The sequence below is a fragment of the Callospermophilus lateralis genome, unplaced genomic scaffold (genome assembly GCF_048772815.1).
Source record: "Callospermophilus lateralis isolate mCalLat2 unplaced genomic scaffold, mCalLat2.hap1 Scaffold_74, whole genome shotgun sequence".
NCBI lineage: Eukaryota > Metazoa > Chordata > Mammalia > Rodentia > Sciuridae > Callospermophilus > Callospermophilus lateralis.
This window is the reverse complement of record NW_027515420.1, coordinates 5,292,573-5,310,196: the sequence shown is the minus strand read 5'-3', so window position 1 is coordinate 5,310,196 and position 17,624 is coordinate 5,292,573. Positions and strand designations below refer to the sequence as shown.

The 17,624-nt window shown below is 39.0% G+C and overlaps 1 pseudogene; it reads left to right on the top strand.

Annotated features, from left to right (window-relative positions):
• The first annotated feature begins 493 nt into the window (after positions 1-493).
• Positions 494-17,624, top strand: part of LOC143389912 (fibronectin-like) — a 32,969-nt pseudogene continuing 15,838 nt past the window's right edge.

Below are 17,624 nucleotides of genomic sequence, written 5' to 3'. Positions count from 1 at the left end.
TCTGCAGGGCAAGAAACTTGAATTGTATTCCACCAACTTAAAAGATGATAGAACATATTTCCCATTTTAGAAAGGAAGCTATCTCTGCTTATTGTAAAAGTGAAAAAAAAGTGGGCAAGATGAAAATTTAGGATATCATAATTGTATTCACCAATATTAAGTAATTGCTCTGACCAAAGCAAAGGTGTTCAGCGCTTGCAAATTCATAACCTCCAGCATGTCACATAACTCTTGGTTTTTCCACCTGTAAAATGAGAGCAGTGATACCAACACTACTCAGTAGGATGCAGGGAGGTGAAGATCAGTGGGAGAAAACAAGCAAAACAGCACAGAGCTATAAACTCCCAATAAATAATACTTATAATACAATTATTAACATCAACAAACTTTACTACTAGCCCCTGTTCTGAATTCAGTTTTCCACCATCATCCTCCAGAGTGGAGCTGAAAATCTCCTCATTTGTCTTTGAAGATTGCTCACCCTCATCTCTGAATGTGCATCCTTGCAAACTCTTGTGTGATTTTTTCTTTTTTTAAATTTCATTTAAATTTTCAGAAAAATTCTGTGGGCCGTTGGAAAGAAGCTACCATTTCTGGTCACTTAAACTCCTACGTCATTAAAGGCCTGACCCCAGGAGTGATATATGAGGGGCAGCTCATCAGTATTCAGCAGTATGGCCACAGAGAAGTGACACGCTTTGACTTCACCACCACCAGCAGCAGCACCCCCAAAGGGACCAGTACGTACCTAGCATCCTCGTGTCTACATCTGGGTATCCCAGACTCGGGCTCCCTGCAGGACCTGCTTCATTCTCAGTTCAATTCCTTCTGTGAATGGCACCTACATTTTTTAAATTACAGTATTCTTCAGACAAGAAGGGGGAACATTCTAGAAAACTCAAGGACTGCTCTCCCCCTTTCTGTGGCACTCTAGGCAACACTGTGACAGGAGAGACGACACCTTTGTCACTGGTAGTGGCCACGTCTGAATCTGTGACTGAAATCACTGCCAGCAGCTTTGTAGTCTCATGGGTCTCAGCTTCCGATACTGTGTCTGGATTCCGGGTGGAGTATGAGCTGAGTGAGGAGGGAGATGAGCCACGGTACCTGGGTAAGCTAAACACTTTGTCTCAGGACAGGTTTGGAGGGGTGATGGGTAGACCCCCTGGGGACAGGGCATCACATGTGGTCTGAACACTCTCCCCTCTGATAAAAGTCAGGGAGGGGCTAACCCTTTACAGAACTGGCTGGGTTCCTGTGAGCAAAGACACTTTTTCCTGGTCCCTGATGTGAGCTTCACTGAGCACCAAGTATTTGCCTGGACATAGGTTTGCCCAACAGAAGCTATTTTCTCATGGCAGTGATTGTATATGAAGACTACCTCTGAAGATGGTAGCTTTGAAGAGTGCTCAGGTCCTTTGCTTATGCTTTCCAGATTCCCCTGGTTAGAGATCTTTTACAAAGTTTGTTGAACTCATTCATGGGACCAGTATCCAGGTCAAGACAAAGAATATCCCTCCCACCCCGACTCCCATCACTTTCTGCCCATTGCTGCTACTAGGACTTATAACCACACAGAGCTATTTTCAAAAAATTGGGGGTGGATTATTAAGACTATGCATCTTTAGGAGAAGATTTTGGAAAAATGAAAGAAGAAATGTCCCATGGTACATTAATAATCACTGATGATCTTTTACTACATCTCCTTCTAGTCTTTTCCCCCCTGTGATATGTCGTTCTTCTTGTATCAGCTGTGGAGGCATTGGTTTGCTTTGATCAGTGACCTTTCCTTTTTTATTCCAAAGAACTCCCGAGCACAGCCACTTCTGTGAGCATCCCTGACCTGCTTCCTGGCTGAAAGTACATTGTAAATGTCTATCAGATAGCCGAAGACAGGGAGCAAAGTTTGATCCTGTCTACCTCACAGACAACAGGTACCTGTGTGCTACGTGGTGTTCAAGGAATCCTTTTGTACAAGCAGGACTACAGCAAAGTTGCCCAGCTGCCTCACTTCCTCCTTCCTTTCTTTGTTAGCTCCTGATGCCCCTCCTGACCCTACTGTGGGCCAAGTTGATGACACCTCCATTGTTGTTCGCTGGAGCAGACCCCAGGCACCAATCACAGGTGGGCTTAGCCTTGTTCTTTGTCTTCTTTGTTAATCTTTATGGCACATGTGGCAAGAGCAGATTCATACTGTGGATAAGTGTAACATTCCATTTTACTAACTCCTTACACACACATACACACACACACACACATACACACACACACACACACACACACACACACACACACACACCCCTGCAAAGGCAGCTCATTGGCCATTACGGCAAGCATTTCCAGGGCTGCAGAGGTGTGGCATTTCTGAAAACCTTACACTAAGACTTAAAGAAGAGCTAAGTTGCCTATTCAGCCTCATAATAGAGGTTCCTCAAAGACACAGACAGGGCTTGAGAGCTCTGTGTTCAGGCTGGTTCATTAATTGCTTCCATAATCCAGAGCTCAAAGAAGAGAAATCAGCCTAGCATGAATATTTCCACCTACTGGCTTTTCTAACTGACAGCTATTAAGTATCTCATGTCTTCAAGGACGATATTTATTATTAAAAAGGTTTGTATGACTCTTCTTATTTTATCTTTGTGCTGAATAGTCATTAGAAGTGGTAGCATTGAAAGAATCAAAAAGAATCTTGCTGATTCTTAACTAATCAAGCAAGGTGTAAGGGTGACTAGAGAGGGGAGGATTTATGATTTTCTTAGCCTCTGTTTTATAAAACAGCCCTTCATACTTTTCTCCGGACCCTGCAGGGTACAGAATAGTCTATGCACCATCAGAAGAGGGCGGTAGCACTGAGCTCAACCTCCCCGAGACTGCCAACTCTGTCACCCTCAGTGACTTGCAGCCTGGAGTTCAGTACAACATCACCATCTATGCAGTGGAAGAAAACCAGGAGAGTACTCCTGTCTTCATCCAGCAAGAAACCATGGGCACCCCAAGGTCAGGTAATGATCCCCTTGTTTCTTCTCCCCTGGGGCAGCTAGATAACAGGTAGACCTCCTGGGATCAAGTTCATTCCATTAGCCTGCTGGGGAGAACTGGAGTACACAGACTAAGGGTTGATTGTCCCTGAGAGAGGGTTGTTTTCTCTCTGTCAGAAGTTCCTACATTCAAATAATCTGAAACTAAGGATATTCTGCTGAAGTGTCCACAATACAAGTAAGGGAGCTTATCAAAGACAGCTATTGGAACTACTAATCAAAAAACAATTTTACCATCAATTTTTTCTTATTTTTTTCCTCAGAAGCCTAGGGTCATTTTATCTGTTGCTCTTCATTATTATAAAATAGTACAGTAAGATAAGACCATCTTATCTTTTGGGAAGTTACCTTAAACTCTATTTTTCTATGTTTCACTTCTCTCTCCAAATTGATACCTCTTATGCTGTAAACTCATATATTTACCTATGTATTTTAGACACAAAACTTCAAATTTCATAATGTAAGCAGTATGACTGAACTGTGAAAATCTATGCAAAAAAGCCAATTATCTGGTTAAGAGACAAAATTTAGCAGTGCTCTGGAGGGTAGCCCCATGAAGTGCCTAACATGTCCAGAAAAATGGCCTTAAAGACAGTTTTCAGCTGGCCATGGTGGTGCATGTCTGTAATCCCAGCAACCTGAGAGACTGAGGCAGGATTTCAAATTCAAGGCCAGCCTCAGCAACTTATCCAGCCCCTAAGCCACATAGTGAGACCCTGTCTCAAAATAAAAAAATTAAAAGGGCTGGGGAATGTGGCTTAATGGTAAAGTTTCCCTGGCTTAAATTCCCAGTACAAAAAAAAAGTTGGAATTGTGAATGACTTGCTGTTTCTTGTCTGTTAGATAAAGTTCCCCGTCCTAAAGACCTGTAGTTTGTGGAAGTGACAGACGTGAAGGTAACCATCATGTGGACACCCCTGACAGTGCAGTGACTGACTATCGTGTGGATGTGATCCCCGTCAACTTGCCTGGGGAGCATGGGCAGAGGCTGCCCATTAACAGGAACACTTTTGCAGAAGTCATGGGGTTGTCCCCCGGGGCCACCTATTACTTCAAAGTCTTTGCTGTGAACCAGAGGAGGGAGAGCAAGCCTCTGACTGCACAACAGACCACCAGTATGTACTCTTCCTACCTGTGTCTGCCCCACCCCCAGCTTCTCCACCCTCACATCTGGCCTATGTGGAAGTGCAACCTTGCTCTTCTATTAACCTCCTGGGTTTATAGCTTAGCAGTAGAAAAATGCCCAACAGGGAGACTGTGTATTGAATGTAAAGCTCACTAAACTTGGAATGAATATTCAGATAAGCTCTGTGGATGGTAAATGGTAATCCATTTCCTATTTCCTTTGATAATGGAAACATGGTTAAGTAATTTGAGTGCATTTTTTACTTAATAAATATATCTAGATCTAAGTTAAAATGTAAACTACTAACACTTTTATAGTAGAATTTTAGAATTGTAGTTGCTGGGCTAGGGATGTAGCTCAGTGGTGGAACACTTACCTAATATGTTCAATTTCCAACACTGCAAAAAAAATGTGGAAATAAATAAGTGTCTACTATTTTGAACACTGAGTTGTCTGCTCAGTTCTAGCGAAGTACTCTACTCATATTTAATCTTCATTTTAATCTTATAAAGGAAAATATTATTATCTCTACTGGATTCAGAAAGAAACTTAAACATTTTTGAAGTTCTGCAAGTTTTAAGGTCATAGAGCTAAGAAGAGATAGAACTGGTTCTAAAAACTGACTTTTTGATTCTGGACTCCCTGTTTTCAATTATACCCAGCCACCTCCTAAAGATTTCTTGTATCTGAAATGTGTTCTAGAATTCTGAGGGGAAACTGCTAGTTGTCATACTCAAGAAGAAAACCCACAATGGATGTTTTCATTCCAATGGATGTACTATTCTTTCAGATAGTACAAAGTCACCCATGTCCTACTGAGAATCTGAGGTTCTGAGCCTATTCTAATAACTATAATTATTGTCTACTCAGAACCATGCGAAAATAACATTTATTTCTCCAGCAAAGGACTATTCATTTAATAAATGCATAGACTCTTCCTTTGATCCATAGGGAACTTCTGTCTTGCTGTCCTTTCTGTTGATTTTATCTCTCTTCCCATAACCTTTCTGGCTCTGAGCAAATTGTGGAGTTCACAAGTATTTGTTTTGCTTTTTTAAGAAAATGCCATCACTTTAATGTAATTGTAATTTCTGAGTGTGATGGGAGATCTTGCTGAAAATGAGACTGTCCAAAGAATAACCCTCAAGGGAAAAAGGTCAAGGATTTCTCATGGCTGACACAGTGTTTAGGCACAGTTGCACAAAGTGCTCTGTCTCTTAAAGGCTCATTTTCTCCAGAGTTTTGACTTTTCCTTTAGTTTCTACCTTGAGTAGAAGAAACGCAACACTGTTTAGTCAAGCTTTAAGATTCCAATGAGATAATTACTGATCTAAATATTTCTTCACATGTTTCATCTTTTTTTCTAGAACTGGATGCTCCCACTAACCTCCAATTTGTCAATGAAAGTGACACAACTGTCCTGGTAACTTGGACCCCACCTCGGGCCCGGATCTCAGGGTACCGACTGACACTGGGCCTGACCCAAGGGGGCCGGCCCAAGCATTACAACGTGGGGCCCTCTGTCTCCAAGTATCCCCTGAGGAACCTGCAGCCTGCATCTGAGTACACTGTCACCCTCGTAGGTATCCAAGGCGACCAAGAGAGCCCCAAAGCCACTGGAGTCTTCACTACATGTAAGCCAAAATTTAGTTCTTTTTTTTTAAATGGTGCTGGGGATTGAACCTAAGGCCTTGAGCATGTAAGGCAAGCACTCTACCAACTGAGCTGTATCCCCAGCCGTATCATAGGTTCTTTACTCTATTTTTGCAGTCTCTGTTCTTCTATTTTTAAAGGTTAACTTTAAAAACAGTACATCATTTAAAGCAATGCTACTAAAAATGTGCTCTACGGATTGGCTGCTGGGCCATAAATTGTTTATTATTCATCTGCTACAAGACAAGGAGCTTGTGCCAGAATGTAATTAAAAAACATGCCATTTCATTTAGCTGATACAATTTTTGAAGAAAGATCTTCTCTATGAGGGCTGGTGATGTGGCTGCATCAGCAAAACACGTGCCTAGCATGCCCAAAGCCCTGGGTTTGATCTATTGTAGCTCAAAAAAAAGGAAAAAAAAATTTTTTGCATACATTGCCAAGTTCCTTATTTCCTCCTAGGCTAGCACTTTGAGTAGCATAATGACCCTGCAATTAGAAAAATTGAATTCTATCAGACAAAATAAATTTACCAAATAGTTAAGACAAAATAAATCAGCATCTCTACCTATAGTTTATTACAGTGGGCATCAAATGATAGCCATACAAGCAGAATAAAATATATCTAGGGACTGAGTGGAAACCAGCCAATAGACCAAGAAGCTGAGGAAATTTTTTCTCCCAAGTGTTGTTGACAGCAAAGCGTTAAGTACTTCTATAGGACACAAAAACGAACTTTCTTTTCTTTCATTCATTTTTTTGTTTTGTTTTTTTCCTTTTCCTTAAAAAACTCTTGAAGTTCCACAGAGGGTGAAAATTCTAATAATTTTTGGTCATGTTTCTACTTTTGCTCAACATCTTAGAGTAAATGGTCTTAAATCTTCTATATATACACATCACAATAAAGGCCTTTATTCACACACTGAGTTCCACTAAGTACATTCCATTTACATTACAAAGAATTATGAGACTCCTTATTGCTAGCTGAATATTATTTGTTATTTTCATCTTGACATTTTGAATTATGAAAACATCTAACATAAGCACTTTTTTTCAGCATATATTGCAACCATGTACTAGTTTTCAATTTCCCAAAAGCTTTCCACAAATCTTCCTCTTTTACTAATTTAAAAATATAGACATTCAAAAGCAGTCAAAAAAAAAAAAAAATCAAGACAACCCTTAGTTTGTACATAACTCTGGAATTTATTTCCCAAAGAAATCTCTTTATAAATGTTTCCCCATAAGAATCCCTACTTCACCAAAAACTTATTTCCATTTAAATTTGGTGTCTGGCCAATGAAGGCTTTTTCCTAAATGATTGTTAATCACAGGCAAATGAAATTTGCTTTTAATTTGAAAGAAAGTTCACCTTAAAATTTCACTCTTTTATGTCATCTGGTTCTGAGAGAGCCTAAAATCTACTCTCGTGAAATTGTCTTTGCATTTCTTAAGAAAGGCCTTCACTGAGTTAGAATGGAAAGTCCTGTGCCTGCTTCCTTTCAGCAGACAGCCTTTTTTACTGAAATGTAGAATTATATAGTTGTCTTTTTCATTAGCATGAGACATTTTATGTACTTTTCTTTTTTTGCTGGATAGAGTAGAGTGCCTATGAAATGAAAGAGAATTTTTAGTGAAGATAACAATAATTAAGTGGAGTGAGGGGATCAGTACAGGAACTTGTTGGCAGGGGGAACTTTGATATACTTATTGGAAATGCTATTTTTTGCTCTCTTGAATATGTTTATATATATATATATATATACATATATTTACTTAAAATATAATTATATTTGAATTAAAATGCTAATAGCAAAATTAATATTTATTATGTAAAGGTTAAAATAGTATATTGCAGAGTATACTTTCAAAAAACATTTGTTGAGATGATTGATTGAGAAAGAAATGATAATGAGAACCACTCAGGCCAGCTTATATTTAAATAAACCAACGTAAACAAGGAGTTATACAACTTCATTTAAACCTCAAATACTCCTGTGGCTGTAAACATCCACAGAGCTTGCTGTTTTTGAAATTACTTGTAACTTTCTGTAGCATTTTTACTGTCTTACTAAGCTGAATTCTGGGAATAACTTTCCTGAGTTTTATAACTTGTGCTGAATTCTTAAAAGCAAATGTGAGAAAAGTGGGAAGAAGCAGCTATTTCTGGGGAAAATATGGCTCATTCCTTTATTGATAGGGCATATTTTATTTCTTTAACAGACAGGCAGTTCTTCACCTAACAAGACCTTCCAGAATCTGTAACTCATACTTAACAGTCACATCCGTTGTTTGACATCAGTTTGTGGGGTTGTGGTTTGGTGATTTTCCTGTAATGGTCTTCCCAGACAGAGAGGATCATCTTAAACTTGGGAAGATTTTCCCTGGCTAGCTCAAGCAATAGAAAATTCCCAGTTCTAAAGTCCAGGACTGTTGGAGAGAATGTAATTTGTGAAAAAGTTGTGGCTTTCACAGATGTTCAATAAAAGAAATTGACTGTTCTCTAATTTGTTTCTTGTGGGCCATTAAAAATGGTGACCCCCTGCTGGCCCTGGTATTTTGGCAAACTGAGCCACAGCCACGTAATGTATGATTTCAGAGGTGCTGGAGAGCACCAAGGATCACCCACCCCCATTTCCCCAAATGCCACCAGAATAATATACTTAACAAAATAGCTCACTAAACCTTAGTTCAGTTCAGCCATTATAGCAGTCTCTGCAAAATGGCCCACACAGATATTTGACTTTTTCCCACACAGTATTTTAAAAATAAAAATAAAAAGTAAGACAATAAAATCCAGACTGAGGGGGGGAAAAAAGGAAGAATTGCAGTGTTGAGTCTAAATTCCCACATGGCACAGAAAAAACAAAACACAACATTTGATTTGAGCTATATAGACTAGAGTCTGAAGACTTTTTAATCTCTGTTGGTGTAATTCTGGAGGATAACTCTTTGTCTCACTAGCCATTCATGATTTAAAATAAATGTTTTCAGTAGTTATTTTTCCCAGTGAGAACAGAGTTTGGTTGGGACATAAAATGGAAGGAACTGTGAAGGCATAACCCAGGGCTACTAATGTGCTCCAAACCCTTGAACTTAATTCACCCAACTCAAAATTCTTGGCTTCCAAAGCCTCATCTTTCTAAGTTAATAACAAAAATTTGCAAGGCTGTTGGGAGTGCCTGCCTTAACTGTGTACACATGCTCTTTCTCCTCCTCGCTTTTTTGAAGACATTTAAAAATTTTGTCCTTTTTAGATATACATGATATAGAGTGCATTTTGACATATTATATACATATGGAGTATAACTTATTCTAATTCAATTCCGGTTTCTGAGGTTGTTCAGGATATGGAGTTTCACTGGTGGTATTCCTATATGAACATAGAAAAGTTATGTCCAATTCATTCTGCTGTCTTTCCTATTACCATCCCCACTCCCTTCCCTTCATTCCCCTTTGTCTAATCCCTTGCTTTAAAAAATATTTTCACTAAGAGAAATAACTGGTGCTAGGATGCTAGGAGATGCAAAATAAACCTTTGTTATGATTTCTAATTCTAGTGGTAGGATACAAAACTTCTATAGAATTCTTATGAATGAACAATCATATATTACAAGGATGAATTTTTACAATTAAAATACATTCATGATTTCAGAATTTTTAAACTTTTATATGGCATCACTTACCACAACCAAAAATATTGGTCACCATTGTGGAAAATTCAGCAAAAAGCTATTTTTAGATCACATCTGTAATTTTACCATTGTTCTTAATGTTTAAGAAACCAAATGATCCTCTGTTTGCAGTGACCAGTTACATATTTTATAAGGGACTTTATTCTGTTATAAGAAAATTTATTGTCACTAAACTCAAATCCCAACATTAATGAAAAGCCACAAATCACAGAATCTAAGGAGTTGAAAGTGTTGTCTAGCCACCTGTTATACTCAAGTGTGATTCACAGACCAGAGTTGGCATCATTGGCCGGTTTGAAAAGCTAGCTCCTCAACCCCATGCTGGACCTTCAGAATCAGCACCTGGATTTTTACCAGGTTATTTGTGTGGCACATTGATCATTGAGAAGCACTGTTCTTCCCCCCTGATGAAGTAACTCCTTCTCCATCTACTGGTTCATTAAACTCAAGTTCTAGATAAAGATACTTGTTTTTTTTTTTTTTACATTTTCTACCATCATTTACGAGTTGAAGGTGTTGAACACATGTGTTGGTTCATTTCACAGTGCAGCCATCGAGCTCCATTCCACATTTCAACACAGAGGTCACTGAGACCACCATTGTGATCACATGGATCCCTGTTCCAAGGATTGGGTTTAAGGTAAACTGCAAATGTTCCTAAATTCTTGTGATGCAGGCTTGATAGAGCCATCCTATTTTTGCATGCAGTAGATAGAAGCTGTTCAGGAGAGGAGACCTGGGTGTTGTCACCTGCCTCTGTTCACACCTGGAGGATCCCCTTGCTTACCTTGTTCAGTTGCTGCAAGGATGGACTGAGGGTGTGTGTGTGCTTTGCAAAGGAGAAAACATTAGCATGGACTTGTTAGTTGTTGCTCTTTTTGTTTTCTCTATCCTTTCCCCCAGGGAACTACATTTAAGAAAAATGTAGGAGAACTCCATTTGATCTGTTGTTCTAAATGGGTGCCAAGCAGTTCACAAAAGCCAATTTGGGGAGAACAATTAAACTCGGAGTCATTTAAAAATCATACTTTCATCCAATCAGTTTCCTTTTGACTTGTTCAAAGCCCCATGGGTAAATCTCTTTAATAGAGGTTAAGATTGAGATCTCCCCTGTAGATATCTGGATTCATGTTCTTTAAAGTAATGATATTAGGGAAATGATGAATACAAATGAATATGCTTGAAAGAATTACTTTTGTTGTTTATGTAGAGAATGGAGGAAGAAATAATTCATCAAGACTGGAAATTAAGACTAAACCCCCAGGATTGTTTTAAAAAATAAGCCAGAGGTCATTTCCTTTTTGAGTATGTAATGGCCATATTGATGATTAGGCCACTTATTGAGACTCCTTTTTGAAGTGTGCCAATGTACCTTGTGGATTTCCTTTAATGGCATCAATCTAACTTTCAGATGCTGCGTAGCATATGAAGGATTTTTCTGAGGTCTAACACCATTTCATAACACCATAACATTTCTTTTAATTCTTCTTTTGGAACATATCCTGCAGCTGAAACTATTAACAGGAGGGTTTTTGTTTGTTTGTGTGTGTGTGTGTGTGTGTGTGTGTGTGTGTGTTTTAATAAGAGGTGCTACAGAGGCTGGTGCCCTGAAATGGCAACTGAAAAGTGAACTAGATATAAATAACTCATTTAATAGAGTGCCTAGGGAATTTCCTCTCACACAAAAGAAAATAGAAGTGAACTATATCATGTGGCCCAAAGCCCCCTGTTTATACCAGAAGGTCCTTTATCAAGCAAATCAGCATTTTTAATAGAAGGTTCCAGGCATTTCTCTGGAACCTTCCATCACAAACTACCTTAGTGCCATTTGGAAGATACCTTAGTGCCATTTGGACAATACCTCTTCCACCCTGGCTCCAATCTAGGGAATTTCCAGCTGACGTTGGAAATAGAGCTACGGCATGTCCCCAATGCCTCCCCAGTGAAAGTACATTGTGTGTTTCTGAGGAGCCATGATATATAAAGTCTAACCACAACCTCTCAACATGTATCTAGATTATAATTTAACTATTATTTAACCAGAAATGCTTGTCCTTTGTGTTTATGTGCTCTCCTCCCTCTAGCTGGGTGTGCGACCAAGCCAGGGAGGTGAGGCCCCACGAGAAGTGACTTCAGACTCAGGAAGCATTGTTGTGTCTGGCTTGACTCCAGGAGTGGAATATGATTACAGCGTCTAAGTCCTGAGAGATGGGAAAGAAATCCAACAGCCGATTGTCAACAGAGTGGTGACACGTAGGGAGAGTTCTTGTGTTTTTTTCTTTTCTTTTAGCTTTTCAAACTGTTCTACTTTTAAAAATCTGTCAATAGCACTATTTATAAGAATAGTATGGGGGGAAAATCTTATCCCTACTTACTATTTAGAAATTTGGAAGAGCAGATCCAACTCATGCCAGGTATTTTGGGGCATAAGATATGTTCTTTCCATGTCAAGAGTATTTGCAAGTTGGAAAGTTGGAAATAATTCCGTTAGTAGTACAAAATAATCGTGCACCATGTTTTCATACTATGACTTCTATAATTTCACCAATTCTGGAAGGAAGGCAGGGAGGGATAAAGGGAAAAGAAAGAAGGGGAAGAAACATTCCTCTGGCCAAGTACTTTGTGTGAGCTCTCATTTTTAATTTATCATTTTCTTTTTGCATAGCACTGTCTCCACCGACCAACTTGCACCTGGAGGCCAACCCTGATACTGGCGAGCTTACTGTGTCCTGGGAGAGGAGCACCACCCCAGGTAGGACTGGGGCCAGTCGGAGGGTTTCCAAAACCAAGATTTTATACTAAACCAAAGTGTCAGCTAATGTTGGTTGCATCCATACCTGTTATACTTAACTTGAGGAATATATCTAGTTTATTACTTAACTTGTACTTATTTTACTGTTAAAATTTTTGTAAGAAGTAGCTGGGTGCAGTGGCACATGCCTGCAATCCCAGTGGCTTAGGAGACTAAGGCAGGAGGATTGTGAGTTCAAAGCCAGCTTCAGCAACTTGGTGAGGCCCTTAGCAATTCAATAAGACCCTGTCTCTAAAATAAAATGTAATATTAAAAACAAAATAAAGAGGCTGGGATATAGCTCAATTGATAGAGTGCTTGCCTCACATTCATAAGGCCCTGGGTTCAATCCCAAGGATCACAAAGAAAAAAATAAAATAAAGGCTGCAGATGTGGCTCAGGGGTACATTGCCCCTAATTGCCCCTAGGTTCAATCCCTGGTACAAAAATAAAAACCTGTAAGAAGTATTTTTTGCACACCTCTACTGCTATGTGGGTATAAAACTGAGGTAATTATCTCTAAGTCTGATCAGTTTATACAATCACACAAGGTAAAAGTAGCTCAAAATATCCTTTCTAATCTCCCTCTGAAGTCTAGAATGATTTTGGTGGTTTTTTGTTTGTTTGTTTGTTTTTAAATATATGAACACATAGTTTAAGCCAAAGCTACCCAGTTTCCAACTGAGTTACTCTGGTTTTGAAACTTTCTGCTGGGGAGTTTCATGCTGGCTGGCAGCTAGTCATTAATCTCCAGTCTCAATGGCCTCATCAGATGATCACAAGCCAATGCAATGACCTAAATATTTTTTTCCCATCCAGCTGTATTTCCTTGTATAATACTTTAGTGTTCACTTTGTTCCTAATGATAAAATAGACCCTTGTTTCCTTGTCCTTTGGAAAGTTTAACATCATCACTCTTCCACCTCTTATCTTCGGGTCCTGAAGATCTCTAGTTGTCACCATCTACTTGAATCTCTCCCTTCTCTCCCTCAATTCTTTTACTGCCCAATTTCCATGATTCCTGAAGTCTTAAATAATTTACAGACTTTTTCTAGAATGAACGGCATCACCTTGGTTTCTCTTCCTGAAAATCCCATAGGTCGAGAGAGTGTTTTGTACCATGCAGGTAAAATGAGATGGCCCTCAACAGTCCTACCGAGACTTGATCATTAAGAGAAAGCTGGGGAGAGTGGTAGGAGGAGAGAAATTTGGTCATCATTTCCCGTTTTTTCAAGATTTCCTTTCTTTTCTGTTGTTACTGAAAGGTAGCTTTATTTTTTGTAGTTGACCCACAAAATTTGTACATATTTTGGGTGTACAGTAAAATAATTGAATACATAGATACAGTCTGTAATAATCAAATAAGCTTCTCCATCTCCTCTTATTATTTCTGTGTGTTGGGCATCTTCAGTCTCTTCTAGTTAGTTCAAAATATATTATAAATCATTATAGACTATAGTCACCCTGCTGGGCTGTAGAACGCTAAAACGAATCCCTCCTATCTGCCTGTATTCTGGTACCATTTTCTTACCTACCTACCTTTCTTTTTCTTTTTCTTCCTTCCCTCCTTGTTTCTTCCTTCCTGCATTTTTTTCTTTCTGTTTTTGGTAACAGGAATTAAGCCCGGGGTGCTTAACCACTGAGCCACATCATCAGCCCCCTTTTTAAAAAAATTTTATCTTGAGACAGGGTCTCACTAAGCTGCTTAGGGCCTCATTTAATTGCTGAGGCTGGCCTCAAACTTAAGATCCTCCAGCCTCCCAAACTGGCTGTCACTGTGCCCGGCCCATTATCTAACCTTTCTGTATCTCGCTTCCTTGCTACTCTTCCTAGTCTCTAGTGATCTCCATTCTACTCTCTTCTTCTATAAGATCAACATTATAATTTCCACAAATGAATGAGAATACACAGTTTTGTCTTTCTGTCCTAAGCTTATTTTATTTAACACAAGATTTTCTTGACCATACTCAAATTCTTGGTCAACCTCAAAGTGTTGAATAGCAGTAGAATCCTTAATAAACATTCAATCTCCTTCGTCAGTCCACCATGGAGTCTTGTTTAATCCTCTGTGGGTCATCAATGCTCTGTGGTAACTTCCTCCTTTCTGTTCTTTCCAGGTATCACTGGCTATAGAATCACCACCACAACTACAAGCGGACAGCAGGGTAATGCTTTGGAAGAAATGGTTCGTGCGGATCAGAGTTCTTGCAATTTGAAAATCTGAGTCCCGGCCTGGAATACAATGTCAGTGTTTACACTGTCAAAGATGACAAGGAAAGTGTCCCTATCTCTGATACCATCATCCCAGGTAATAGAAAAATAAGCTGTTCTCCTCAGAGTGGCAGTTTCAATAAGAAGGGATTAGAATCTTAATCCCCAGATGGCTGAGTGTGTCAAGTGTGTTTGGGATTTAATGCCAACCTCCCAACCGCACTTTCCAAAACTATGCAGTCAAAATGACTGTTTGGACAAAGGCTTGCTGATATCATAGATATTTCTTGTCGGGGGGACATTTAGGACCTTCTTGTCTTTTGTCTGTGTGCATGTGTGTTTGTTTTTTTTTGGAACGTACCTGCTATGTTTCTTTTGGCTGTGTGGCAACTTAAACCTCTTTGGCCTGGGATAAAAGAATCTTAAGTGGTATTCATCATGTATGTAAAAATCAACCTATTTAAAAGTAGATTAAAATGATTGTTTAGAACACACCGATGATGGCAGAAAGGTTAAAGGGGCCTAACAGTACTGAATGTAGTGTTTGATTTTTTAACAGTAGTCTACCATGACTTAGATTAGATTTAGATTAGACTATTTGCATGATTATGACTCTGTTTCCTTTATGCATGAAATATTGATTTTTTTTACCTTTTCAGTGGATTAGTGAGCTTTGACTTTAAAAATCATATTAATATAATCTTCCTTTTTATTTGAAACCAGCTGTCCCTCCTCCCATGGATCTGAGATTCACCAATGTTGGTCCAGACACTATGCGCGTCACCTGGGCACCCCCTTCATCTATTGAGCTGAGCAACCTGTTGGTGCGCTACTCACCTGTGAAAAACGAGGATGATGTTGCAGAGTTGTCGATTTCTCCATCAGACAATGCAGTGGTCTTAACAAGTAAGCAGTTGGGTACATCTGTTGAATAAACACTAGCCTGGAGCAGATGTATTAATTCTCAAAGAGAATTAATGCAGAAGAGCTGCAGACGAGCTCCAAACTAAAGTCCCAAGTCCACTTCTGTAAATTCTGAAAGACGTAATACTTATTGCTATCTCAATATACTGTTGATATCTACAACATTAGTGGAAAACCCTAAAAGTAATGTTCCAAGACTTCAAACACATTCTGCTTTCAACTAAACACATAAAATAAGTGAATTTCAAGAGAAATTATTTGACTAAATCTAAGTGTTTAGAAGAGAAAAAAAATGAAGATTGAAAATAGTGTCCCCATATCTGTTGTGTTGTCATTTTTTCTTGTTAAAGTATGAGTAGATAATCTACTTAACATTTGAAAACTTAAAAACAGTGACTGGTTGCTTGGGATAGATCAGGATATTGTGAGGACAGAAGTTTAATTTGTACTTCAAAAAGCATCTGTTGGCAGGATTTCTCAGAAGGCTGAGGTCTTAGAAAACAACTGACATTAAATAGGTTATGTAAATTGTCTCTTTCTAGTCCCTGCCATTTTGAAACAGAATATTTTTTAAAGAAAATAAGAGTAGGCTGCAATGAAGTGCTGTGTTTCACATAAACATTTCTTATTACATTTCACTATTGTGGTACAATGTGTGAGAACATCAAAGATTCCACATAAGCAGAAATGGCTTACATTTAGGGACATTCCTATATAATGGTCTGAAAACATCCTCTTCCTTTCCAACATGTTCTAGAAAGCAAAACACAAAGAAAGGCAGCTATGTGTGACCATGATCTTGATTTCTTACTTGCTGGCTGGTGACAGAGAACATCCTTATATTTGCATGATAGCGTCCACAGCACTATTTTTGTTGTAGAGCATTCTGGAACCATTGGTGACCTCATCACCTGATATACACTAAACCCTGCATTGCATGTTGGTTCCTGCTCAACCAATACCTATTACATGTTCATGTGTTCTAAGACCTTCTGGTCCCAATGCTATGACCTCAAGGTAGCCATTTCCCCCTTAGAGAATTATTATTATCCTGTTTTAAAGATGAAACAACTGAGGTCCCCAGTTGTTAAGTTACATTGCCTCTGGCAACTAGGAAGGAAGATGTGAAGTTCTAGCATCTAGCCCTCCCTTCTGGTCCTTTTCCAAACCTTGCAGGACCCTCTGCAGAAAGACTGAAGAGTCAACAGTATATAGGGGAATGAGGGTATAGTGAGCAGAAGTTCAAAGGTTGGAAAGCTTCCTCTGTACCCTTTGGTTATATCAAAATGGGAGAAAGGGTTACTCATGGATGTAGGCTAAACTTTTAAAATATATTAATATGGCTCAATTTATTGCTATCCCTTTATCATGTGACCCTTTTCCAATAAAGCTTATTAAAACCATTGGTCCTAACCTGGGTCAATCACTGAATGATCCTGGGCAAGTCATTTAAAAATGATCATTTCTGTTTGCCTCAGCTTTCTTCTTTGTAAAGTGGGGGGCAGTTGTCACCAACCAAACATCCAGAGGTACTGGTTATATTTTTTTTTATGTTGAATGTGGTGAAGTTTCCGTAAGTTAAATATATGTCAAAACTTGTCAAACTACATATATTAATATTTGCAGTATATTGTGTCATTATAAAACTGCTTTAGAAAATAGTGAACCACCATGTAGAGTCTTGGGGAGGGCTCAGTGATCACCCATGATACCATAGCAATTGTCTCCTGTGCTCCCAGTGGTCACACTGTCAGGTGCAGATAGAGCTAAGTCATACAGAGGAAGAACTTAGGACAGGGCTTGGAGAGGACTCAGGGCAAGGTGACCCTTCATCATCACCTGCTTACAGACCGTCTCCAGGTATCCATGTTTACATAGTTGTAAGTTGTTTGCAGGACTGAAAGCTTGTATATGGTATCGGTTGAAATAGTCCCAGGAGTACTTTGGTTTTTCCTACCTTCAAGCACAAGTGTAAAATGAGTCTCACTTGCCTCTTCAGACCTCTTACCTGGGACTGAATATTTAGTCAATGTTTCCAGTGTCTACGAACACCACGAGAGCATACCTCTTAAAGGAAGACAGAAAACACGTGACTCTTGGAGCAACATGCTTATCAAGTAGCCCTTGCCTACCAATTTTAAAAAACAAAATGAAACACTACTTCTAAATATACACCTTGTCTTTTG